A 26,789-nucleotide genomic window follows, 5' to 3' on the forward strand; every position below is an offset into this window, starting at 1 on the left:
AAAGAGAAGACTGAGGGGGAACTTGATAGTGGTTTTCAGGTATCTAAATGGGTGTCATAAGGAGGAGGGAGAAACCTTGTTCTTTTTGGCATCTGAGGCTAGAACAGGAGGCAATGGACTAAACTGCAGCAAGGGAGGTTTAGGTTGGACATTAGGAAAAAGTTCCTAACTGTCAGGGTGATCACACAGTGGAACAAATTGCCTGGGGAGGTTGTGGAATCTCCATCGCTGGAGATATTTGAGAATAGGTTAGATAGATTTCTATCTGGGATGGTCTATAGACAGTATTTGGTCCTGCCACAAGGGCAGCTGCCTGGACCTGATGGCCTCTTGAGGTCCCTTCCAGTCCTCATGTTTTCTGATTCAGAGTCTTCCAGGTAAGTCTCTTTTTTTTTTTTTTTTTTGGAGAAGCCATGCTCCAGGTGAGGCTTGAACTCACAACCTCAGCATGTCTATTGCAGTACTGCTCTATAAGTACTGTGCGCTAACCCATTGCGCCACAGGAGCCATGTTTTTGGGGGGTGGCCCATATGACTTAGGGGTCAGGTCATATTTCAGCCCCAGGGCCTGTTTGGACAGGTCACAGCCCCTCACCTCCACCACATCCATGTTGCCGAACGCCACTATGGCCTTGGGACCCAGCAGGGGAGTCACACAGCGGAGCCTGTCTGCGGGGCCAGTCTGGGGCAGATCACAAACCCTCTCCAAGGCTGTGACATGGCATCAGTATCCTCCCCCTCTTAACACCAGGGCAGCAGTTTGAGTCCAGTTTCCCCACAACACTGGCAGCTTGGGACCCATCCCCACTTACCCCTGCTCAGCCCCCTTGGCTGCCTCTCCTCCAACTCCAGCTAATGCTTCTGCTGTTTGTAGCCAGACAGAATTCCCCTGCTCTCCTCTATCCTGCCCCTCTGAGGTGCTCCAGAGCACAAAGGACCAAAGGAAACAACCCAGTCTTGGAATGCCTGAGAGCACAGATGCGCCAATCTCAAGCACGGTCTTTGATGCCTCAGAGCACAGATGTCCTGCCTCATCATGACCCTGAATGGGCTAAAACCAGACAACAAAAGATAAACGGGCTAGCAGACGACCAGGGCCTCGGGCTGCCCTTGACTTGTACCGGTGACTGATACGCCTGCACATCGTCCCAGGAGAGGAATCTCACGTCCATAGGAAAAGAATGTCTAAATTATCTCCACCTCACAGGTGTGAATTAAGCCCTTGAAACTCCTTGTGAGAACTGGCATCACGAGACGATCTAACACAATTGGCATCTTTAAGATAAGGAAGAGTGAACATGACCCAAGTGGTATAAAGAAGGGGCCGGCAGCCCCCTCTAATTGAGCCCTAACTACCTATACCTGCCAGTCAGGAAGGTCTTTGCCTCCCAGGGGACTCCATCCTCGTTCTCTTCTTCCCGAGGGATTGAGTGACAGACGCTGGCCACGCCAAGACAGGTAACACAGTGGTGAGAATAAGACCTGCTATGTGTTTTGCTTTTGCGGTCATTTAATAACAGATCTATGAATTAAAGTACTTTTGTTATATGCTCGCTACTTGTAACTAAGAAGTGAAAATCTAAGCCTTGTAACCGTAAGAGTTAAGCTTTTTTATCAAATAAATAGTAACTGCTTAAGTTTTAACCTGACTCCTCCTGTTACTGTGCAAACGGAACACAAATAAAAGAACCCAGCTGGTTTTCGGCTGCATTAGCATGGTCACTGGTGAGGCACACTGAGAGGTGAGCACTGGGTCGTGCCGCCTCCTTGGGACAGACTCTTGGAGCACCTGTCAGCCTCCCTGGCTGCCCTCTGCGAAGGGACTGTCTGTCCTAGCAATCAAAGACTCGGGTGAAGGAGGCTCTCAGTACAACCTTTGGGGCACCCTTCAGCCTCTCTGGCTGCCCGCTGCGAAGGGACTTTCCATCCTAGCAGTGAAAGACTTGGGTGATAAATCCTTGGGGCATCCGTCAGCCACTCCTGGCTGCCCGCTGCGAAGGGACGGCCTGTCCTAGTAGTTAAAGACTTGGATGAAGTGAGGGGACACGTGGTATCTCACCAGACCATCGGCTAACACTGTTCCACACAGTTGCTGTGGGTAAGGCACTAAAAGGATGGAGGTTTAATTCCCAGCCCTGCTCCAGACTCCCTGTGGCACTTGGAGAAAATCACTGACAATTACTGTTGCTCAGCATCTCTCGGTGTAAAATGAGGTGTAGGACAAAGGGGCTCCTTGTTAAACATCCATCCTCAACAGCACAAGGCTCAGAAAGATTGTGCTTGGTTGGCTGGTGTGAGGCAAAGGGATTGTTTTCCCTGCCCAGGTGCTCCTGTGCAGCTGCTCAGCAAGGAGAGGGCAACCAGCCCTTTTCTTTCTTTCATCTTCCTGGGGCATTAACACTCCCCCCTTTGCGCACAAAGCCGGCCTGGCACCCAGCACAGCAGGTTCTGGTCACTGGGCTTCTGAAGGTTCTAATCAGCTTGGATCCCTGGTGCCTAGAATTTCCCATCAGTATTGTGCTTCTAACAGCTGCCTGCCCCCAAAGCCAGACTGCAAACCTGCTCTGCTGCAGGAGCTGCGAGGGACCCATTTCCACACCCCAGGGAAACAGGAATTCAGCCCGAGTTTTCTGGAAGGAGAAAGTGACGCAGATGAACCTTTGTTTTGAACAGAAATCTGTAAGGCCCAGGAGGGCCGGGTCCCAGCAGCTTTCTGCCCCAAATGGGCTTCTTTTGCTGGGGGGCAAGCAAGCAGGAAGAGGGAGGGGGCACTGGAGAAACTTAGCTCCTGTCCTGACACTGCTTTGGAAAAGAAGGAATAAGGACACCAGTTCCACTGCAGAACGTGGGCATTAATCACACTGCTCTTGCATGCAGAGGAAGTGCTCTACCCATTCAGCTAATTCCCCTCTGCCTGTTTGAGCATCCTGACCCACCAATCCCATTCCGGAGGCCACAGTGTCCTTGCAGCTGCCTGTACTTCTGGCTCAGGCACACAAAGGCTGTGTCTGCACAGCAACGTTAGTCCTGAATAAGCAATGCCAGAACTGCTGAATCTGATGCAGCGCAGCTCCACACAACATGGATTTCAAACTACTGCTCAGCTGCTTTGACATACAGCATCTGCAAACAATAGAGACTATTCTGACATAGACCTATTGGATGGACTTTGGCTTATTTTGAGCAAGGCTCTATTCCCTGGCTGCAGAGCCCCAATTTCAAGAGAGCTATTTGGAATATTTGACACAGGTGGAATCATGATCCCAAGAGACACCCAGCCAGTTCTCTGCTCTCTCTCTCTGTTTCCTTTGGGATCCTGGTCTCAGGCAGGAAAAGTCTCTTCTTCCCTGCCCTAGAGAGGAGAAATTGATATTTCCATCGCCCTCAGCGAGGAGAAGAGGATTTTCTTCTCTTCACTTCCATCCCCACCTGCCCAGAGAGGAGAGGAAATAACCCTTCACCAGCTGAGTGGCCCCTCAGCACTCTGTAGCTTCATGTCTTTCCACATCAGCTCCCTGGGCCTATCAATGAGCTCCATGTATCCAGGGGAGAGGAAGGAAATGAGGAGCTCGTCGTACTCGCGCCTACTTCTTTATAATTACTGATGAGGCTCCAAGCGGACGGCAGAGCTGCTCCCCCTGAGTCCTCGGCATCTTCCGCACCCGGAGCTCCCTTCTGGCAGCCCAAATCCCAATTTTCCACCACCTTCCTAAAGCCCGAACTCCCAGGCAGAGCCCTCACACTGCTGCACCCCAAGCCTCTGCCACAACCCAGACCCCCTCCCCCCTCAGACCCTTGGCCGCACTCCCACCACAGGAGTTGTGTTCTGTGCACCAGGGTGAAGCTGAGGTGTCACACATCAGCTGTGTATTGCACTGCCCTCTGCCTCGCGACGCACAAGCAAATTCACACCACTCAGGGGAGGAGAAATTTGAAGAGACTCCAGCTGGGTCAAGGGCTTAACTAGGCTCTGCCTCTGGGCCCCTGGTGTCCTGGGTCACTCCCAGAGCAGGCTCCCCCCTCGCTCTACTTCCCCCCACCAGGCCCTACTGCCAGTGGATGAGAGCATACGGGGGATGCTGTATGTGCTCTCTGCGCTCTCCGAGGACAATGGAGCCTTTGTGAACTGGAAGGGAAAGTTCTTCCCTGGTGAGATGCTCCCAGCCCTGCGCCAAAAGCCCTGGGCCAGGCCGTTCCAGTGACCGCGCTGTCAGCTCTGCCTGTGTTCTCAATCCAACCACAGAGCTAACGCAGCAGCCGTGCCTGAGCCTGGCCAGGTCTGTCCTGTCCTGGAAGCCACCTCACGCTCCTGAGTGGGAAAAGGGGATGAGGAAGCACTCGTGCTTCATAACGGCTGAGGAGACAGGAGGCCTTCATCCCTCACACTTGTGCTTGACTTCTGGGCAGGCAGCCACACCCCTTCACGGCCTAGACCAATGCTTAACAATCTGTGTCCCGTCGCTCACGTGCCGGTCCTTGGGGTTCCACATGTGCATCCCATCAGACCTTCTGTTTATCATCGCCCACGCGCAGGGTGGCCACATTCCACTGGTTTCACTCCGCCTACTGTTTCTTCCCACCGTTCTTACCAAAGCAACATACACACAGACCAAGGACAGGTAAAATGAGATGCGCTTTCCTTGCACATCCCACTGACACTGAGAGCCGTGTGCTCCCTCTGCATCTATTCCAGGGGCTGCTCTGGTTCAATGGGCACACCCCAGAAGGCCTCAGGAGGCAAGCGCATTTAGCCAGAGTACCTATGTCCGCAGACCATGTGCGTTAAAAGCCTTTTGCAGCCCACTAAGAGGAAGGAGGGGCAATCACGCATCAAGTTCGCCAGCTTAGGTTACACGGCTCTGGGTCTTGGGCCCCATCAGTAGGGAGTCTTGTATACAGTTAGCAGAGAATGGTTTTCACTCATCAACCTCTGGGTTATGGGTACAGAACACTTCTGCTCTACCACTCTGCTCAGCTGAGTTGGGGCTACCCAGCATGCAGTCTGGTGAGTATCCTGCACTGATGCTGACAGAAGGCGAGTATTCTGCTGACAAGTGGCTTTGCAGCTCATGGGGTTTCCCTGTGGCTGTTAACTGGAAAGATGGTGATTGAAGCCCACCCAGGGATGGTGCTGTTAAGTCTGCTACTGAGTACCTTTGTGTGAGCTCCCACATTACTGGAAGCAGCCTTCCCTCTCAGCTTCTCACCCAAAAGAGCACGCTGTGCCAAATCTTTATAATCCAAAAGTGAAAGGTTTCTTCAGAAATAAGAAAAGGACAAAACATTGACAGTCAAGTGATTAGAGCCATCAAATTACAGACCCTAATTGCAAAGATTTCAATGCAGGCTAGTAGCACAGACAGAGTAAACTGCCAGCTTGAGAAAACAAGTCTCTGACCTCCTCCTCTCTTAGCGTGGCTCAGAAGGCCTGTGGAGCTCAGTTCAGTTCCACAAGAGAGGAGCTGGAATAAAGACCAAAGTGGAGGCACCCGCAAGGCTTTCTCCTCAGCTCTCTAGCTCGTGTGGAGGGAACTGCATTGTTTTCATCTGTGAAACTAGATTCCAAGAAGTCTCTCACATAAACAAGTTACCTGTCCACGCGTGACACAGTCCTTTGTCGGTAGCAGCCATTGCTTACATGCTCCGCTCAATGTTCACAGCAAAAACCTCAGAAGTGGACTGGCACCTATTAAAGCGCATTGTCAGTCACTCGACCAGCAAGCTTTGCAAAGAGTTTGGCCAAGCCGTCGGAAGTCTCCCAGAAGCAAACATTTGACGTTCTTGTTCGCAGCCAAAACTCAGAACTTCAAATCCAAAAATGAGACGTGCCTGTGAGGAGTGGAAAAAAATGCAGCAAATCATCAGTTTTTGATACGTACCTTCCCTGACCCACTTGCACAAGATTTGGTGCAAACAGAGGAGTTGTGGCAATGATTTGTCTCTTCATCTGACAATGTAATAATTTCACCCCCGTCTCAGGCCTTGCCAGGAGAGCGCGACCATGCTCCCCAAGCCTGAGTCACCTCTGGTCTGAGAGAGTGCAGAGCCAGGTGTGCCAACGGCAGAGTGAAGTGGGAGCCTCGTCTCTCTCCCCTCAGGGCCAAGCACAGCTGCCGAGCACCCCAAGAGCCTGCCTCGGGCACTCCCTCAGCAGCCACCCGCACAGCCTTCTGGGTGGGAAAAGGGGCCAGGAATCACTGATGCCTCTGGCTGGCAAAGGAGGCAAGAGGCTCTCACCTCTCACGCACCAGCTGTGGGAGTCTTGGCAGGAGGGGATGCGGGAGAGAGCTGGAGGTGCGTAGTCTGGGTGATTGAGGGGATGTATGTGTGCAGCTCCCCAGGGATGCACACGGCTCTGTGTTCCCTGCCGCTCCAAGGCACTGATCCACACCCATCCCATTGCCCACGAACCCGCCCAGGCAGAGTGGAAGTGAAAAGCCTCCAGCAGTGACTCCTTACACTGCCATTCCCTGTGCAGGCGGGAGATGGAGGGGGAGCAGCAGCAGCCGGTGGAGCCCTGACCCTGCCTCTGCTCTGTGCACCAGTATGAACGTTCCCAGGGAAGTGGCTCAGATGTAGACAGGGAACTCCCAAGACCCCCTGGCAGCCAAGTCCTTCTACCCAACTTCAACAGTCCTTGTACAACTGGCTGGACAAATATCTCCCTGGTGCTACTCAGATTCAAACCCACTGAAAGACGTGTCCAGAGCCAAAGCTCATCCCCTCCGATACAAAACACGTCCTTGCACACACAGCGCGATCACCACCAGTGACTCATCAGCACCCCACGGACACCTCATTGGCACACTCTGTCCAAGATTTCTGAGTAACACGCAGCAACCTTTGCACCACTGAGCTACGTATTAATCAGGTAACAACACATTGACAACCAGGTTGCTCCCTTAAACTTGTCCCAGCCTCTTCTGTTTCAGTCTCCTGAGCATCTTTGTTGCTTGCAATAAAGGTGGTGATGAAGAAAGAGAAACCTGGGCCTGTGTTTGGCTTTTCTCCCCTCACTTCCTATGTCTTTGGGGAACACTAGCCCAGGCAGGTCCGGGGGCATTGCAGAGTCTGCAGGCAAAGTTGAGCCATTCTCCTAGGGTGGCCTCATGCAAGTGAGTCAAAAGATTGTAACTCCCTTGTTGAGCGACTGTAATGTCCATTTAGCAGCAACCAACCTTGTCTCTGCCAATAGCTGGTGCCTCCGAAACCCACAGCTTATTGCAGCAAAAACCATCCAACACAATTCTTAACATTTCCTGTGCATTGAGGATTTCATAAATTTCTTCAAAGAACACTAGGACTGGAGGAGACCTCAAGAGGTCATTGAGTCTAAATTTCCTGCCTTCTCGGCAGGACCAAGCCCTCTCTAGACCATTTCGGATAGGTGTCTAGCTCTTAAATATCTCCAGTGATGGAGATGGCACAACCTCCCGAGGTAACTTATTCCAGTGTTTAACCACCCTGACAGTTAGGAAGTTTTTCCGAAGGTCTACGCTAAACCTCCCTTTCTTCAGTTTCAGCGCATTGCTCCTTGTTCTATCCTCAGAGGCCAAGAAATGTGATTTTTCTCCCTCTTCCTTGTAACATTCTTTGAGGTACTTGAAAACCTCTATCATGTCACCTCTAAGTCTTCTTTTGTCTCAACTAAAATGGCCCAATTCTTTCAGTCTTCCCTCATAGCTCACGTTCTTTAGACCTTTCATCATTCTCATTGCTCTTCTCTGGACCTTCTCCAATTTTTCCACATATTTCTAAAAACGTCATGCCCAGAACTGGACACAGTACTCCAATTGAGGCTTAATGAGCACTGAGTAGAGCGGAAGAATGACTTCTCATGTCTTGCTCACAACTCTTCTGTTAACACATCCCAGAATCATGTTTGCTTTTTTTGACTACAGCATCATCCTGTTGATTCATATTTAGCTTGTGGTCCAACTATGAACCCTGAGGCTGTTTCTGCAGTTCTCCTTCCAAGACAGTCACTTCCTCACTGGGCCGCTTTCTATTTAAGATCACACTGACATACGCAGGAGGGAGATGGATGTTAATGGCTCCTCTTCCCAGCTGTAATATATCACACTCCCTTTGAAGCCCAAGTCGTATTTCCTGAATGCAGCTGCCGCCCTCTGACCCAGCAGTTGAGCCTATGAAGGGTTCCCCACAATTTCTCTAAGGTTTTCCAGCTGTGTGTGCCTGATGCATTGTTGATGGAATTGGGGATATGGAAAAATCTTTGTGCAAGAGCTCTTGGAGGCAAGTGCTTCTCATACTTGCCTATGACACAAAGCGTCGCTGGCCCAAAACCAGGCTGTAACATCAAAGCTGTTGTTATTCTGCCTCCCCTTTATGCTAATCTCCTTCTGCCCCTTCCTGTCCTTCTCAGCAGCCCAGCTCCTGTGTGACAGAAGATGGAGACCTCAGCTGAGCATTCCCGTTGCTGTCAACATGGGAAACCTACAGGAGTTAAATCAGTCACTTCTAGGAGGCTTAAATCTTGGGCTCCCTCCCCTTGGAGGTTCGCCTGTGGAGGCCGGCTCTCCCTGCTGGCCTCCTTTGCTTGAGTTGCTGAAGGAAGAAGTGAAGCAGGAATCGGGGGCGGGCAGGGGAGAAGGAAGCCCAGCTGAGTAAGGCAGGGGGGAAGCTGAGTGCTTCAGAGCCATAAATGGAGCACCACCCTTTCCTCTGCCAAAGCCTGTGCAGGTGAGGCTGCCTGAGGGGAGGAAGAATCCTGTGTCTGTCTCATAGCATGTCAGGGGTGGCTAATGGCAGCCCAGGGGTGGCTAATGGAAGCCCGGGGCAGAGGTGGGTGTCTGAGTGGAAGGAAAAGAAGCAAAGCTGCGTCCAAGAGGGCAAGACCCACCACTCCATTGTGGCAAAGCTGGGAAGGCAGAAGTGGGTTTGAGGGGGCTCCCTGTCAGCCTCAGGGTACTGAGAAGCACTGACCCTTTGCAGCTGATCCGGGGAGTCGTTCATACTTTGGGCATGGCTGGATGTGAGCCACTGGACACCACGAAGTCCCAACCAGCATGTGTAGGAGGCAGATCTGAGGCAATTGTCCTAAATAGAGGCGGTAAGGTAGGGGGGAAAATGTCTGCATCAGTCACATATCACAAGCTCATTTCTATGTGGGCAGAGTTTCTATTTTGGGTGATCAATACGTCTGTCTGTCTGTCTGTCTGTGTTTCAGAACTTCTGCTCTGTCTCTGGGTCACGCTCAAAGCCAGTTGGGCAACGCACTGCCTACCTTGCTCAATGGCCCCTCCTGTAGCATCTCCTATCCAGTTGGCCCAATGAGAAAGCCAGGAATACAGCTGAAGGCTACGCATGTAGCTCTGACCATGCCCATGCACAGAACCCAGAGCCTTCCAGGCCACATGCTGAACAGCTTTTGTCTGGGACAAAGAAACCACAAATGGCAACAGGAAGACAAAAGGGAGCTGCATCTTCCCCAGCTTGTCTTCATTCCTGCTTCTTCTCTCTGGGGTAATTGTTCTCCAACCGGAGCACTGAGAAAAGCACCGAAAGACCCACCCCAGCTGTGGCTGGATCACGGAGAGACTTTCAGTCCTGCAAACTCCCCAGAACTGCTTGGAATCGGAAGGTCTGGGAGGCTTTGTGTGCCTGTGACCTGCCATTTAACAGCTCCCATCCTGTTCAGTTGCGTTCTCTTCAGAATAAACCTTTTGTTTCACACACTAAAGGGTTGGGTGGCCTGTGGGGTCGGAAGAACATTCTTGAATGTGAGCAGGGGAGTTAAATTGATTCTCACTGTCCCACACCTAGTTCCTGATTGGGAGTCAGAGAACTGGAATCAAATCAAGCCCTGAGAGGTGGCCAGTGCCTTCAGCAGGAGCAACATCGAGCATTTCCAGGGAGGATGGACCCAGACTCACCAGAATCAGGACTCCAGGTATCTCTGGGCACACTGCCTAATTCTACAGCACCAACCCATTGCCCCAACCCCTCCAGCCAGCTCAGCCAAAGTCCTGGATCCAGCAGGCCTGAGTCACCCCTGCTCTCTCTTTTGCATGGGATGAGAGAGGAACGCAGCACAGAGGGCTTGCCAAGGCAGCGCTAGCAGGTGCCTCTGACATTAACTCTGACTGCAGGAAGCAGAGCCCTGAATGGTGCCCTTCACACCTCCCAAGCTGCTCCTTACACTTTTGAACAGGCTGGCATTGCACGCTGGGCACCTCTCAGCCTCAGCTGGCAGCAGCACTCTGCCCTCATTGCTTCCCTGCAGCTGCTCTTTCTCCCGGGACCCCTCTCTCCACCCTGGGCTTCCTTAACACGTGGCCCCACGGCACTTCCTCCAGTCAGAGACTGAGCTGTCCAGGCCTATTCCTGTGGAGATGAGATTACAATCATCGAATCCTCGTGCTGGGAGGGACCTCGTGAGGACATTTAGTCCAGACCACTGCCTAAAGCAGGACCAACCCCAACTAAATCATCCCAGCCAGGGCTTGTTCAAGCCAGTACTTGAAAACCTCTAGGGATGAAGATTGCACCACCCGTCAAGGTAAAGCACTGCAGTATTTCACCATCCTCCTGGTGAAGTAAAAGCAGCACGACCCGAACACTGGGCTATCACTGCTATGGCTTGGCTTTGAATTTAACCCAAGGTTGATGCACCCATAATGCAGAATACTAACCACTGCAGGATCACAGGAAGCTTTTGGATGCCTGCAGGGGGCATTTTCCTTTCTCAGGCTTCACCTGACAGTCTGACGTGAGGCTAGAAAGCCTGGGAAGGTGATGGAGAGCAAAGAAAGCCAGAGCAGCTGTTGGGGAAAGCTGGTGCCCTTGGCAGAGTGTTCCTACTGTCCCTTGCTGTGCGAGGTCAGTGTTGAGATCCTGGGGAATCCTCTCCTCGCCCACACCCAATCTGCAGCCCCTCCCTTAGCCTGGGGTAGTAACTCTGGCTTGTTCCCTGCCAGCCATTCAGCCTGTTTCCCTCACCTCTGTCATTCTCCTGCCCAGAGGGGTCAGGGGAAGGACAAGAGGAAACACCTTTCATAAGCTAGCAAGGGGCTTCAGCTCATGATGTTGGTGCTATGAGTACCACGCTCTGGCCAGCTGAGCTCTCCAGCCTGCAGAGAAGCACCTCCCAAGGGGCCTTTTTGGAAATGAACAAAAGGCAGGTGCAGGGCCCCTGGCCACTGGAATGAGATTTCCTCCCCTCCCGCACCAGCCTGGCCTCCCCTTTCAGCCTCTGTCACCCACCCCCGACTGCTCTGAGCCCAGTTAGAGGTTCCTCAGCCCCGGCTGCCCCTTGCCAGCTGTCCTGGGTCCCTGCAATGTGTCCTCTCAGATCCTGTCTCTCCCACCCCTCCCCACTGCCCTGATCCCCTTGTCCCCTCAGACCCTGCCGACCCCCCCACTGCCCTTTTCCCCTCCTCCCTCAGCCGCAAGCCCTGGCAGGGGTCCCCCTCACACCTGCTGGCAGCCCTCCTCCGCGGCAGCCGCCCTCCCCCTCCCTCTCCACTGCACAGTCAGCAGCTGAAACCTTGGGCCCTGCCCAGGGGCTGGGTGAGAACAGAGACAGCCTGTGGGTGCAGCGCCTGCCAGGGGGGCTCCTGCCCCGCTCCCACCTGCACCATTCATGTCCCTGCAGGGGTTTTGCTCCCAGCAGGACAAGGACATTTTGAGGGGGAAGCAAAGGGAAGCCACAGGAGGGGTCCCAGGCTGCTCCCAGGCAGTGTGGGTGCATCAGTTCAGCACTGGGGGCAGCTGGGGGAGGGGGAATTACCACTGGGGGGGCAGAGCTGGGTGTGTGCACCTGGGAGTGAGACTCTCCCTGTCGCTCACTAGCGTGGGGTGTCTCTGCGGTGGCAGGGCTGGGGCAGGAGCTGCTCCCGCAGACAGGGCAGAACGTGGCTCCTGCCGGCTCAGGCAATTGTGTGTGTGTTACAAATGTGCTGCAGGAGCTGGTTAGCACTGACCTGTCTGGAGAGGGCCAGGAGGCAGCACACACTGTGACCGGGATTCCCTCGTGCTCAGTGGCCCAGGACTTAGTGCTGAGCACTGGGCTGCACAGACCTGTTGGTGAATAACAAGAATCAAGGGTATCACCTCCCTGCCTTAGTAACAGACAAAGGGCTTTGGGGTTCCTCCCATGCTCCCCAGGCCCCCTCTGCAGCCACCTCAGCCGTCCACCTGTCAGTGTCTGTTACTTCTTCCTCCAGAAGGACGGCAGCCGCCTCCTGCAGCTCTGAACTCTCCAGCACAGCCCAGAGGTGCTGCAAAGCAGGTGAGAGGCAGCCAGAAATATTTGGCCAGGCACCACTGGGTGCTGCTTTCCTCATCCCCATGTACCTGGGAGGTTCATGGCCAGGGGAGCCACAGAGCCTCTCTGGGACTTTTCTTCTAACTCGTTTGGGTTTTGTCAATGACAAAGGGATGTGAGAGGAGAGTAACTCCCTCTCCTGCCCTGCCCAGACAGGGCACAGAGCCCCAGAGCTGGGAGGATCAGCCTCTCTTCTTGCAGCCAGAGGAGTCACCTTCCAAACATCAGTCCCAGCTGACTTTGCCTGAGCTCTAGTCTGTGACTGGATACTTTCCAATGCCCCTCTCCCATCAGCCTTTACCTTCCCCAGCAATGACTGGGATTGCCAAGGGGGGGCTCTTCTGTTCCCCAGACAGATGGAGGAAAACATTGCTAAAGACGTGCAGCAAGGCACCACTGGGAGTTGAACCCAGGATCATCCTGTTTACTAGGCAGGTGCTTTAGCCAGCTGAGCCATGGTGCCCCCCGCTGCTTTTTTGAGATGTGGGTTCTGACAAAGAGGTATCTGCATAAGTCTGTGTCTTCAACCAGAAACCAGCCCTGCAGCACTTTAAAGGTTACTGACCTAATTTATCCAGTGCTGAGCTTTTGTGGGGCTGAACCACTGTGTTGAACTGCCCACAACCAGCCCTTCCCACTCCCCAGCACAGACATTGTGCCTGAGGGAAGCCTCCTCTCTCCCCACCTGCCCCAGTGCCAGGATCCCACCAGCAGAGCCTGGAGTCCTGCCCGTCCTTTGCTCCCTCAGCCTGAGTCCCCCCCTCACTTTCACTCTGTGCTCCCCACTCCCTCCTTTCTCCCTGCTCACACCCCAGGGGTGGGGCGAGGAGGGCCCAGCTGTGGGGCACAGTTATCTCCTGTCTCTCACGGAGGGGGGATGGGCTGCGCTGCCCCAGCTGGAGCTCGTCAGGGGGAGTGTTTGATGCAGCGTAACGAGAAGAACATTTTGCCTTTCTGTCTCCTTCTGCCCTTCAGTCCCACTTGTGACCCTCCACACAACCCCTTTGCTCTATTACCAGCCCAGTGCAAATCCCTGTGCCCCGGGGGTGGGGCTGACTTTACAGCTTTCCCTGTGTGAAACCTTTGAGCAGGGCCGGGGACTTGGCAGCCAGTCAATGGCCTCCCAGGGGCTCTTGGCTTTTCCAGGGGATCCCACAGGCAGCCCTGGCCCAGACTCCTCTCACAGGGACCAGCTGCCCTTTGGATCCTCTTCACGACAGTCACTCACCTGCAGGGAGTGTGGAGCTGTGTAGACGGGACTGGCACTGGGGGCCCAGCTCAGAGGTGCCCTCAGGCCCAGTATCCGGACAGCGTGTGGGAAGTGAGGGGCACCACAGAGCTGGGCTAGTGGGTGCTGCAAGTCATGAGTAAGAGGCTTCCCAGGGCTGATGGGGCTGGAGGTCAGGAGTGGGGGGCACCACACGTCTGCACTGGCGAGGGCTGCAGGTCTGTGGTGAGGCCCCTTCGCTTCACAGGCTCCCTTAGTGCAATTCACTCCCTGGGCAGCACAGACAGTGTGTGCTGGGGCCGAGGGCGGCTCTTCTGCTGAGTGTGAGCCCTGCTGTGTCTGCCCCACACAGGGAGCTGGGGCTGGGATATGGTCCCAGGGGATTTGCCTCTTGCCCTGGGATCAGATCTGTGGCTCCTGGGAGGAGTTGGCAGCTGGCAGAGGGGGAATCCAGGCCGCCTGAATTGGAAAGCCTCTGGACTGATGTAATAAGAATGGAACTGAGTTGATGCCACTGGCTCATGTAGACAAGCTCTGCAATGCAGCAAGGGGCTTTCTGGGGTGCAGCTCACAGCACTGAGGCACATGCCCCAAGTCCCAGCTTCTTGCTCCAGGGACAGGCTGTTGCAATGGGCAGCCCTGGCTCACACCGGGCCAGGTGGTTCTTTGAGCTTGGGCCATGTGCACCCAGAATGTGTGGCAATTTGAGCAGGGTGCTGTTGGCCATGCCGCCATCCTGGGACCGTGCTGTGGCTGGGCAGTTGCGGGTTGGGGTCCCCTGGGGGTGTGTGGGCTCCAGGTCGTGTCTGGTGCCCCCGCCCTGTGGCACGGAGGTGTGTCCCCTGTAGGGTACATACCTGACCCTGCTGAGCATCCCACCCCAGGAGAGGAATGAGGTCCCACCACCCTTAACATCTCTGAACTAATTTGTGTAGCACAGCCAGACACTTAGACACTTGAACGTCTCTGAAGAGGATTTCCAGAGTTCCACAACAACCTCTGCAGAAGTGCTGGGGGCCATGACTGGCTGGGGCAGTGGTCTCCTGTGTTTATGACTTCCCTGATTCCTAGAGCTTTGAGGCCAGCAGAACTGGGGAGGAAACGGAGAGCAAAGAAAACCACTGGAGCTGCTGTGGAGGGCAGGTGCCACTTGGCAGGGTGCTCCTGCTGCCCCTTCCTGGGGTAGTGTGTGGTGCAGTGTGAGCTTCTGGGGGGCTGGCTTTGTGTTTTGGGAAGCTGTGTCCAGGCAAGCCCCAGCCTCCCCTGGTCCAGACCCACTTGGAAGCCTGTCCCTTTTGTAGAGGTGGTGACTATTAAGCCTTCCTCTGCCTCATGGGCTGGAGACCCTGCCCCGGTGGGGTGTATTTGGACAGCAAGAATTTTGTCCGTCAGGTCAACACAATGAGGACTGGAGAAGAACCTTGTGATCAACATCATCTCCTGGGATGGGGAAAGGCTGGTCAGGCTGTGCCCAGGGCCCAAGTGCTTCTCAGTCAGGTGAATCAATGATAGAATCATAGGACACGAGGACTGGAAGGGACTTTGAGAGGCCATCGCGTCCAGCCCCCTGCCCCAATGGCAGGACCAAGTACCATCTAAACCACCCCTGACAGACAGCTCTGTAACCTGTTCTTAAATATCTCCAGAGATGGAGAATCCACAACCTCCCCAGGAAATTTATTCCAGTGTTTGACCACCCTGACACTTAGGAACTTTTTCCTAATGTCCAGCCTAAACCTCCCCTGCTGCAGCTTAAGACCATTGCCTCTTGTTCTATCCTCAGAGGCCAAGAAGAGCAAGTTTTCTCCCTCCTCCTTATGACACCCTGTGAAGTAAGTAGCCAAGCGAGGGGAGGGATGGAGATGGCCAAAGCCCCTTTCCAACAGGCTGGCCAGCCTCACCACATGTGCATGCTGGTGTCTCCTCCTAGAGCTCTAGATTGCTCTCTGCCAGCTAAGCATATGGTGGCAGGGCCATCCTTACCCATACGCTGACTGCACTGCTGCATAGGACACCTCAGCATTTCCTGTTTCATTCCATTCATTCCAACGGCAGCCGGGCACCTGAGTCCCCAGTCTCAGCCCTGTGTTCCTTCTGTGCTGTGTGGGCCATGCTGGCAGGGAACAGAGAGGCCCTGGGGATGCCAGACCTGATGTACAGGGTCAGGGAGTCTGCTTAGACAGTCCTTTGCCTCCAGCAAACCCTCCAGGGGCTGCAGTGCTTTGGGTAGTGCAGTATCCCTTGTGCAGCAGCGTAGATTGGGGCATATCAAACTCTGGTGCAGCCATGGGGTGGTGCAGTGGGGCTAAAGCAGGTTCACCTCCCACTAGCAGCAGCTCCTGGGGGTGAGGGGAAAGTGGCTCCATGCACTCCCTGTCATTCGTAGGCACCACACACCACTTCCTATTGGCTGCGGTTCCCCCTTCCTGGCCAATGGGAAACGCAGGGGCAATTCCTGCAATCAAGGGCAGATATGAGTTCCCCCTTCAGTGCCTCCCCCAGGGGCTGCAGAGGATGTGCCGGCCACTAAAGAGAATACTTGACACACCAAGGCTAAGGAACAGGGCATAGAAATTCAAAAGTCTTTAGAAGTGAAGCAGGGCCAGGGCCAGTGGGAGTCACAGACTCATAGGGCTCTAGAATTGAAGAGACCTGAAGTGGTCATCAAGTCTAGACCCCTTCCCTCATGGCAGGGCCAAGCACCATCTATCATGGGGTGAGCAAACCTCAGGGGGTGTGAAATTTCATAAGGGGGGCACAGCCCAGTTACCTGCTGGGTCTCAGGCTCATCCATCTCATGAAAAATGATGAAATCTGTTACTGTTTCTATGTCTGTGTCATCACATTTATACACTGATGAATAAAGTTCTTCTATTTTACAGACTTCTTTTCTTTCACACGCCCAAAGGGGCGTTTAAGCTTGTGAACATCACTGAAATTTCTGTAGGTTCTGATCACATTCAAGAGGTTGTGGGGTAGCTCCTAATGTCAGAGATGAAAAGTGGGGACCAAAGTAAAAAGTTTCCTTATCCCTGATCTAGATATTCCCCGTTGGATATTTATCCAACTTCTAAAATATCTCCAAAGATGGAGATTTTGCCTTTACCCAAGGCATTTTATTCCAGTGCTTAACTGCCCTGACAGGAAATATTTCCTAATGTCCAACCGAAATCTCCCTTGGTGCAATTAAAGGGGAATTCAATTTAAGTAAAGTTAAAGGGAAGGAATTTTATGACATGTAGTTGTATTCCCAATTAGATAGATAGATTAATGGATTTTTGGTGTCTATCTATCTATCTATCTATTGGTCATTACTCTGGCCCGATTAGGAATTGTAGAACTCACTGCTCAAAGAATTCAATTTCAGCTTGGGAGAGAAATAAAACTGTGAAATGTGCAGACCTGAACACAGAGTTTTTCTGCATGTGGATTATGATGCAGACCCACAAGAGTGGACTTTGGGTCCTTTCCCTTCTGGTCACTGCATTAAAGTCCTCCAGATGCCCCAGGGGCATGAGGCTTTCTCTAGCCCTGGGCACCTTCCAGTGCAGACCAAGTGCTTGTCTGGTGTGCGCTTTGGTGCCCTGCTCCCGACTGCGCCATGCAGGAGGCCTGTGATGTGCAAGGAGGTCAGACGAGATGATCTCTGCAAACAGCCTGTGGCACAGAGCAGCCTCTGGTGTTCCCATGCGCAGCCGAGTTGAGCCCCAGAATGTCCCTGAGTGAGTGGGGGTGACACGGGTGGAAGCTCAGCCATGCAAAGGGGCTGCCAGGGGCAGGACATGAACCCTGCAGGGTACAGGTAGGTGTGGGAGTGACATCACAAGGGCCTCTTACAGCACCTCAGCTGATTGGTTAAAAGAAGTTGGAAGGTGATGACCTCACAGAGAGGCCATGACAACAGCCACGCGGGACAGGCTGCAGGGCAGGTGACATCTCAGACCCCCCCGGGGCTTTGCCGCAGGGACTCTCCTTCCTCAGCTCTGCCCACGGGGCTGGAGAGGAATCAGGGTGAGGAAAACGAGCATGAGGAGGAGCCTCTTTGTCCCGTTCTCCTGCCCCATAACTAACTGCGCTGGGCAACCGACGTTCATCTGGGGCAGGTCAGAGCCTGATCCAGCTGGTGCTGGGCACATTGAAGGCAGGAAAACACTTGGTTAGGGTTCTGCCCTCCCCAGTGGAACTGAAGGGTGAGTGAATCAGGTCCCCCTTTCTACTCCCTTCGCCCAGCGTTGTAAAGCACAACCACCTGTGAGCCACTAACGCCCCTTTCTCTGGAGAGTCACTAACAGGCAATTTCCCACGGAAAACTCTCTTCACCTGCGTGTTCTCTCTGTATGAAAAAGAAACGTGTTCGACTGCTCTGCGCTGGGGTAAACGGTGTCAGCGTTAATTTGTTGTGCAGAAATGGCCGTAGGTGTGTGAGGTGTTCGGGAGAGCTCGCAGCAGCAGTGAGAGGCTTGGCCAAGATTCACTCCAACAGTCTGTTTTCTTTGCATCGCACCTCCAGCAGCCCCAAGAACAAAGACTGGAGTCTGGCCCTTGTGAGCACTTTGCCACGCACATTTGACTGAGAGCCAGCTGACAGGCACATTTGACTCCTTCTCCTCTGTGATAGGACATGAAAAACTTCCATGCTTGTGGCCTGGCTAGCTCAGTTGGTAGAGCATGAGACTCTTAATCTCAGGGTCATGGGTTCAAGCCCCATGCTGGGCACTTTCCTTCTTGCACTAATGCTCTCAGCTGATTGAGCAATTCTCTAACAGCTGTGGCTGACGTCCTGGCCTAAGGCAGGAAATGTGTGTTCTTGTTCTGGTCTCTTCTGCAAACTGGTATGTCATCATCTTCAGAGAGTGGAAGAGGATTTTCTTCTCTTTGTCTCTATTCCCACCTGCACAAGGAGGAGAGAAGAAATCCTCTCCCCAGCTGACTGTCCCTCTTCAGTGCTCGGTAGCTTCGCATCTTTCTGCATTGGCTCCAGGTGCGCACTGGGTGTACAAATCAGCTCCAACTATCCAGGGGATGGTGAGGAAATGAGGAGCTCTTGTTATTCACTTCCATAAGGACAAGAGATTGCGGGTTCAAAAGTGTGATGGGAAAAGTGTTATTGGACAGGGGCAGTGATGGTTTGTGTTCAATGGAGGGATGGAGATTTCTGCTTGGAATGTTCTGATTCTTCACTCCTGCCGCCCGTCTCGCCAGGGCAGTGGAAAGGTGAGTGTCAGTCACTAGATGGCTCTCACATGGAAAGGGCACATGGGGCAATTTGTAGTTATTTGGAAAGAACACAAAAGGTGCGTCTACACGAGAAAGCGAGATGGAAGCAGCAAGCACGACTTCGAAATAGCATGTGCCACATCTCCACATGAGACACGCTACTTCAAAGCTGCAATCGATGTTAGCCAGTGTGATGTCAAAGCTGCAGCTCCCATCAGAAGATGGGAACAGAGCCCTACGTCGACATCTGACATCGAAGTAGGACGTGTGTAGACATTCCACGTCCCTCTACTCGAAATAGTGGGGTCCGCAATGGCAGCAGTCGGCTGTTAGGAGCACTTCCTGGACTGACTCTGAGCTCCGTGACCTCTGGGGCTCTGAGTGAGGAGAAGGTGCTCCACGGAATGGGGAGCAAGCAGCAGAACGCAGACGTGTTCCCCACCTGGCCAAGAGCCTGACCACCCGCGGTCACCCTGCCCGCACCCCTCACCACATCAGGAGTAAGGTCAAGGAGTTGCAGCAGGGTTACGCCTGGGCGCAGGACTCGGCCAGCTGCTGTGGGGCTGTTCCCACCACTTGCCCCTATTACTGCGAGCTCATCGCCATCCTGGGCCCCAGCGACACCTCCTCTCCCCGGCCTTCCTTGGTGCCATGGCTGAGGAGACCCAGCAGGACGTGGAGCCTGAGTCTGGACCGGAGCCCAGCCCCACACCCCCAGGGCCAGAGCAGGAGCCAGTCACCCACCGTCCAAGTGGTCCAACAGCGAGGCTGAGCTTGTGCTGGACATCCCCTCCTATGGCTCCAGCCAGGCATCTGCCCAACGGGCGTTCCCTGACCACGGCGCTGGACTGTCAGGCACTTACCCCACAGGGCACACACCCCCCAGGGCATGACCCTGGCATGCCTGGGCCTGGCAGACGACAGCCCACGGATTAGGCCACGGCCACCAGTGCCCATCAGCACCCACACCCTTGGGCAGTCCCATGCGCCCCGTCCCCCCATGTAAATAGTTAGTGTATATCGTTTCCCCCATGTCCATACTGAGTTATGATGGTGTTTGTTATGTTCCACACTCAGAGGTGAGCTTTTTGGTTGTTTAACAAGGAATCAGTTTTATTTTCACACACCCCCATGTTACGTGTGGGGGTGGTGAGCGGGTGGTGGGGGCAATGTGCATGTGGTGGGGCTGGAGTGTGGGTGATGGGGACAGTGAGCGGGTGGTGGGGGTGGTCAGTGGGTGGTGGGGCTGGTGTGTGGGTGATGGGGACAGTGAGCGGGTGGTGGGGGTGGTCAGTGGGTGGTGGGGCTGGTGTGTGGGTGATGGGGACAGTGAGCGGATGGTGGGGGTGGTCAGTGGGTGGTGGGGACAGTGAGCGGGTGGTGGGGCGGTGTGTGGGTGGTGGGGACAGTGAGCGGGTGGTGGGGGTGGTCAGTGGGTGGTGGGAGAGGTGTGCAGGCTGTGGTGTGAGTGTGCAGGGGGTGCACCGGGGTGGCCTGGGTGGTGCTCACTGGGACCACCCCACTCAAAGTACTCCCATAGGGCTTCCCAGTCATGGACCCACTCTTGGTGGGCCTGATGACTGCGGGCAGCAGCCCAGCTCACCTGTCCTCCTTCAGGCACCCGGAGGTGCAGCTGCTGGTACTGACACATCCGTGGGATGGCTCTAATGCCACAGAGCACCTCAGGACAGCTGAAGAAGAAGGGGGACCATGACTATATGTGGCCAGAGGACTTCCATAAAGAGCCCCCCACCTGGCTTCTCCTCTCCACCAAACCCACCCCAAAAGCAGCCTGCACACTGAGGCCAGCATCACAAGGTGGTACAAAATCAGCCAATCTCCAAGTGGGGCCTCTTTACTGCAGGGCTCCTTTTAGCAGTGGGGCAGGAGATATGTCCCAAAGAGGCATCCCCAGCTGCTGAGAAGCACAGAAGAACTCAGGGCTTGCCCAGGGTGGCACAGTTGAATGGAGACCTGCCTCAGGGCCTGGAGCTGGTGCTGTGGAAGGACCTATTGCAGTTGGGGCAGAGAAACATTCTTTCCCCTGGGCAAGTATCTGCTCTTTTCCCAGCTGTGCACTGCCCAGCCCAGCCCAGGAGCTGGGAGAGACCAGAGCCCCTGATTCAGCCTGGTGACTGGAAAGGTTCGATGAGAGCTGGATTTGCACACGTGCATTCAGAGAGCAATGGATTAGCAGTCCGCTGCCTTCACCGCCCAGCCACCTCACCCAACATGCCTGGAACCTTTTTGTATGGCCCAACTTCACCCTGCCAGGAACCTTTCTGCCACTCGCTGGCCGGCCGGGGACACAGGAGGGGCAGGTTTTGCCCAACAGGGCTACGCTCACTCCTGTACCCTGCAGTGCTGCTTCCTGGGGTGAGCAGGGCCCTGTTGTGCCCTGTCCTGAGAGCAGCACAGCCCGGCCATGGTCAGTCTCTGCTCTGGGGCTGGGCCCTGCACCGGCTCTCTCCATGTGTCCCTGCTGGGTGGATACGGACCAGGGCCATGGCCGGCCATCGGCAGGGTTTGCAGCCTCTGTGTCTGCTCCTGACATGCTCTGCTCCTTTCCAGCTGCTCCGTTAGCACAGCAACTCCAGCTGGCTTGGCCCCTTCTCTGCCAGGCCAGGCTGTGAGGGAGGGGGCGGATGGGGAGCAGGCTGGGGTGGGAGGCAGGTTCAGGAGCAGGCTGGGGCTGGGAGGGAAGGTGTGGGAGAGGGCAGGGGCACTTGCCTGGCACAGCTTCTGTTGGCTGAGAGGCAAAGACAGCTCTGTGCTTCCTCGCCAGGGACATCAGTGAGGGAAAAGCCTTCAGGTACGTGCAGGGACACGGTTTCTGTGCACTCGCTGCAATGCACCTGCTGGGCTCTCCTGCTGCAGAGCAGGGTCTGGTTCAACTCCTGTCACAGGGGCGCTGGGCTTATCAGAGGGAAAGGTTATGGCAGAAAGAGACGAGCCCTTGTGGGCATAAGGGGGAGCTCGAAAAACAGAGGCATTGAGGCTTCTGCCTGGTTTTGAAGGAAGGACCTTTTGTGCGTCAGGTAAATGGAATAACGACTCCACTACAGGAGCTTGACCTGCTGCTGTGTGGTACCTTGCCCTCCCCTCATTCGCATCCTGAAGCCACTGCTTGCCCTGCCACATGCAGGTGGGGGCCCTTATAAAAACTGGGGGGAGTCCTTCACCGGCTCAGCTGCTAGAGGAGAGGGAAGCAGCTGCACTCACAACTGGGACTTTCAATTTCAGCTCTTCCAGAGCTGAGGTCCTGAGTGGTTATGCAAATAAGACATGCAATATTTAAATCTGCACCTCATTTGCATTTCCTATCGGCCACATTTCCATGCCAGTTCCAAAAGGGCTGGGCAGTGTAGCCACAGGCCTCGTGTGTCAATGCTCCACAGGACTTTTTGAAAGAGCTGCAGCTTTTTTGAAAAAAAAAACTCTCCAGTGCAGACATAGCTGTAGGGAAAAAAGTAGAAAAGCAGAACCAGGCTCCGGCCTAAACATTTGCAACAGATTATCACAAAGAAATGTGTGAGTGCAGAACAGAACACTAGAATTCTTTCAACAACTTCAGACCATAGAAATGTTTAAACACCAGATTTATTCTCTCTCCTCACACTTCCTTTAAAAAAAGTAATTCTCAGCACTATGAAATCGATATCAAAACTTTCTCAGAAGAGCTGATCACTTAGGCCGTGGCTACACTTTCAAAAGGGGGATACTAATGAGCCATTTCAACAGCTGCTAATGCAGCTCTGCCCTGCATATGCAGCACCTTCTTAGAATAATAGTGGTCACATGCGGGGAGCTGAGTTTTGGCACATTGGGGTGCATGGGGTGGGGGGTTTACGTTTCAGTGGTTCAGTTGTGTGGGAGGTTTAGGTTTCACTGGTTAATGCACCTTAAGCACAACTCAAAATCCTGCCCCCTTGGCCCTGGCTCACCACACCTGGCCTTGTGCAGTCTCAGTTCAAGCCCTTGCATGGCTCTGGCTCACCACCCACCGTGCAGCTCTGACTCACCCCCACCATGTTCAGCTCCAGCTCAATCCCCTGCATGGCCCTGGCTCAACTTCACCATCTGCAGCTTTAACCCACCCCAGCCTTCATCCTGCTACTCCCCAGCCACGGCCCCAACCAGCCGCCAGGCTTAATCCACCTCAGCTGCCCCCCAACTCCAAGACTTACCTTTCAAAAGGAGCTCCAGGAGCTCAGATGCTCCTGCTGCTTCCCAGGCTGCAGAAGGGGCCTTCAGCCAGGAAAACAGCCGGTTCCCAACTGACGCAAGCTTCACGTTCTGTGGGGGTGCTGGGAATACAATCCTGCCACAGCTGCAGTGGCAGTGCAGTGCAGTGCAGTGCAGTGACTCTTTGGACAGGTCTGGGCTAGAAAATTCGGTGGTGTCACTCCATGACTCAGGGGTGTAAAAACTGTCCCCCCCAGTACAGTGTAGACCTCCCCCACTGCACATATCACCCTGACAATCAGAGAGCTTTTCTGGTCCACATTGCTTGGGGAAGGGCAGATTTAGAACTCCTAAGGACGAGGTGATTTCCAGCACAGAAACAAGAGCAGCTTCTGTGACAAATGATATGTTTTTCACAGGTCCCTCCCATGGCATCCCTGGTCAGAGTCCTGCCAGCTGCTCATATTGGGGTTAACAATAAGATGAAGTCTTCCCCTTTTTTCACACTCTCAGGCATTGCTTTTCTCACAGCTGCACCTCACACCCGCATGTTTGGCCCTTGCACTTCAACTCAGCTTTGTCCCTCGTCCCCCTGATGCGAAAGGAAAGAGGCCCAGGGCCAGGCTGACAAGTCAGGGGAAAGCAGGAGGGAGCAGGAGTTGTAGGCTGCAGCCCACCACAACTCCCCTCCTCTGGGAAGCTGGAGCAGGAGGCAACTAATGCTCACAACTCCATGGGGAGGCTTAAAAACACAGAGAACCAAAGGTGGGGAGAGCCCTGGCCAGGACACAGCCACAAACAGCCTCCCCACCCCCCAGGCGCCAGTAGCATGTGGGGTGGCTGCTGACACGCAGGGACCAGCATGAAGGAACACAAACAATAATTACTGACCAATAGACTTGAATCTACGATCCCTGGACCTCAGCAGAGGAGCACTGAAGTGTCAGCAGCTCTCTTACGAGTCCCTGTCAGCATCTTGGAAACCAGCAGAATGGGCATTGGGGGTTATATCTCACATCCGTGTGGTACAATGTCCTGGCAGGTTTCCTGGAAGGGCAGTAGTTGGGCACCACTGGGACAGGAAACCAGGGGTCCTGTTGAGAAGGGAGGTGTTTTAGCCAGCTAAGCCATGAGGCCTGCCTCAGCCTGAGCTCTGCTGTCTGCCCACACCTGAGTCCTGCCAGCCACACCTGGGCCTGCTTCGCTCTGCTGGAGTTTAGATCCTGTCCGGCAGAGGAGCTGGGGAGGTTTAGCTCCCAAGGGGGGTGACTCTTTGCACAGATCCGCGCTAGACAATTGGGTGGTGTCTCTCAGGGGTGTAAAAAACTGGCCCCCACCTCCGGAAGACCTACTCCAGTGCCCAGATTGTCATGGCAACCACAGGGCTTTTATGGTCCACATTGCTTGGGGAAGGCTCTTGGCCAGTGAAGACCCAGAGGACGGGTGTCCTGGGACTGCTGTACTGGGGAAACTGTGGTCAGCGCTGGAAGCTCCCTAGAAATGGGGACCTGGCGACATCTGAAAGATTAGGTAATCATAGCACATGACCCAGGTTAACCTTTGTTTTAAAGAGAAATCGTTAAGGCCAAGGAGGCCGGGGCCCAGCAGCTCTCGAACCCAAATGGGCTGTTTCTTTGCAGGGAGCAAAATGGAGGGAAATGGAAGAGGGCACTGGAGAAGCTTCACTCCCAGCCTGACACTGCCTTGGAAAAGAAGGAAAAAAGACACCACTTCTGTTGGAGAACGTGGGCATTTATCCCAAAGCCTCTCGCACGCTAAATGAGCCCTCTACCAACTGAGCTAATTCCCCTGTGTCTGAGCATCATTTCTGACTCACCAATCTTATTCCAGAGGCCACAACATCCCTGTGGCTGCCCATGGCTATGGCTGAGGGACACAAAGGCTGTGTGTGCACAGCAGTGTTCTGCCTCGATAAGCGACTCCAGGAGAGGGATTCCAGAGTTGTTGATTCTGATATCGCACTGCTACACTCAACATGGGTTTGGAAACACTGCTCTGCTCTTTGGACATTCAGCATCTACAAACAATGGAACCTGTTTTGAAGCCCCTTTTTCAGAAGAGCTATTTGAACTAGCTAGAATCATGATCCCCGGAGATGCCCAGCCAGGGCTCTGCTCTCTCTCTCTCCCTCTCTGTCTCCTTTGAGCTCCTGGCCTTAGGCAGGAAAAGTCTCTTCTTGTCCTCAGGTCTGGAGAGGAGCAATTGATGTTTCTGTCACCCTCAGAGAGCAAAAGAGGATTTTCTTCTCTTCAGTTCCATCCCCATATGCCCCAAGAGGGCAGAAAAAAACCCTTTGCCAGCTCACTGTCCTCCTCAGCACTCTGTCGTGTCATGTCTTTCCACATCAGCTCCGTTTGTGCCCTGCACCTATAAATGATCTACACATAGCCAGGAAAGGAGGAGCTCTGAATTTGTGTTACTGACTTATACCAGGACAAGGGTTTGAGCGCTCTGCCACTTGAGCTAACTCCTCTGCCTGGGAACAACTCTCTTAACCCACTCACCTTGTTCCTGACCCCATACTGGGACTCTTTCTGCCCCTGAATCTTCTCTTTGTTAAGTCATCCCATCTCCTCCTTGCAACGTGTATGCCCAGAAGAGAATCCCATGGTTGAAGAAACCATAGCTCTCTCTCCGACATGATCTGCACAACCACACATTTATCTCCATGGTTCAATGATCCTGGATCTTTTCCTTCAACAGGGAGAATGGCCAAGAGCACTTGAGGACCTCTGGATGCTTCATCCCGATGGGTCACTTCTTGAAAGACTCTTCCTGGGGTTGCTTTGCTTTGTAACTCTTGGCCTTGACACACGAGTGGCCCTGCCTACTTCTTGCCCCTCTCCAAAAGCTTGGGCACCATCCGGTCACACAATGATCCTGAGGCTAAGTGGCCAGGATGTGGTAAGATAATCTTGTGGTGAAAGGGTGAGATCCCATCTTCTTCCTTACCATCAGTATCCTGCAGTCCCCTGCGGCCACTGGGTGAACCAGGAAGTAAGGCAGAAATAGGGCAAAAGAGGAACTCAAGCTGAAGGAAGCTGCCAATATTCCTCCTGCCTCTCAAGGACACTCGCAAAGGCAACAATAGCTGAGAAAAACATTTCCAACATTGAGGTGGGGGCTTTAGAACAGCTGCTGAAGTAGCTTAGTTGGTAGAGCGTTAAACTGAAGATCTAAAGGTCCCTGGTTCAATCCCAGGCTTCAGCAGAGCTTTTCCTAACAAAGGCCCCAGAGCAATTAGTGACTACTTGGGTCCTTGCTGCTGGCAAGTGCTCCTGGAAAGGACATTGTCAGACCTTTCCGGACACCTTGGTGTTTGAAGGCTGCTCCTTTCTTCTCTTGCTCTTCCTCAGCAAGGGGAGGGTGAAAAGACCCCATTGTGCCCACTCTCATCCAGTCAACTACACAGAACTTGCTGAGAGTTCCCTAAAGTCCACTGTTCCACCCGCTGAGCTAGTGAAAGGCAGCTCTTAGGGCCTCTCACCACCACTTTCTCCAGGTTGGCCTATCCAGGTGTCACAGCACATGCCACACAGGTGGATGGCATTGCAGGGGAGGCTCAGAGGAAGCCAGCTGAGATTCTGTGGTACACTGGTTATCCCAAAAGTTTCCAAGCTGAAATCAGCAACAAACACAGTATGTCATTTGTGTCCTGGCATGTGTTCCTGCTTGTATGGCTGGCCTGGAGCCTGGCATTCCCTGCCCCTATGAGTGCCAGCAATCAGACAGCCCGCGGTACCTTTCAATGAGACTAGGGAACACTTTTGTTATAAGTGAAACAAAAACCATCCACGAACAGCCTTGGCCAGGGAGCCTGTCCTTCCTCTCTGGCTGCTATGAGCAGAGG

The 26,789-nt window shown here is 53.9% G+C and overlaps 4 non-coding genes across 4 annotated transcripts; 2 read left to right on the top strand and 2 right to left on the bottom strand.

Moving 5' to 3' along the window:
• Positions 1-414: 414 nt before the first annotated feature.
• TRNAI-UAU (transfer RNA isoleucine (anticodon UAU)) lies at positions 415-507 on the bottom strand. The gene is given in 2 exon segments: positions 415-450; positions 470-507. It is a non-coding gene; the product is annotated as a tRNA-Ile (tRNA).
• Positions 508-12,676: 12,169 nt separating this feature from the next.
• Positions 12,677-12,751, bottom strand: TRNAT-AGU (transfer RNA threonine (anticodon AGU)). The gene has a single exon. It is a non-coding gene; the product is annotated as a tRNA-Thr (tRNA).
• Positions 12,752-18,159: 5,408 nt separating this feature from the next.
• On the top strand, positions 18,160-18,232 carry TRNAK-CUU (transfer RNA lysine (anticodon CUU)). Its single transcript has one exon. It is a non-coding gene; the product is annotated as a tRNA-Lys (tRNA).
• Positions 18,233-26,076: 7,844 nt separating this feature from the next.
• TRNAF-GAA (transfer RNA phenylalanine (anticodon GAA)) lies at positions 26,077-26,149 on the top strand. The gene has a single exon. It is a non-coding gene; the product is annotated as a tRNA-Phe (tRNA).
• The last annotated feature ends 640 nt before the right edge of the window (positions 26,150-26,789 follow it).

The sequence above is a fragment of the Carettochelys insculpta genome, chromosome 19 (genome assembly GCF_033958435.1).
Source record: "Carettochelys insculpta isolate YL-2023 chromosome 19, ASM3395843v1, whole genome shotgun sequence".
NCBI classification, from domain to species: Eukaryota; Metazoa; Chordata; order Testudines; family Carettochelyidae; genus Carettochelys; species Carettochelys insculpta.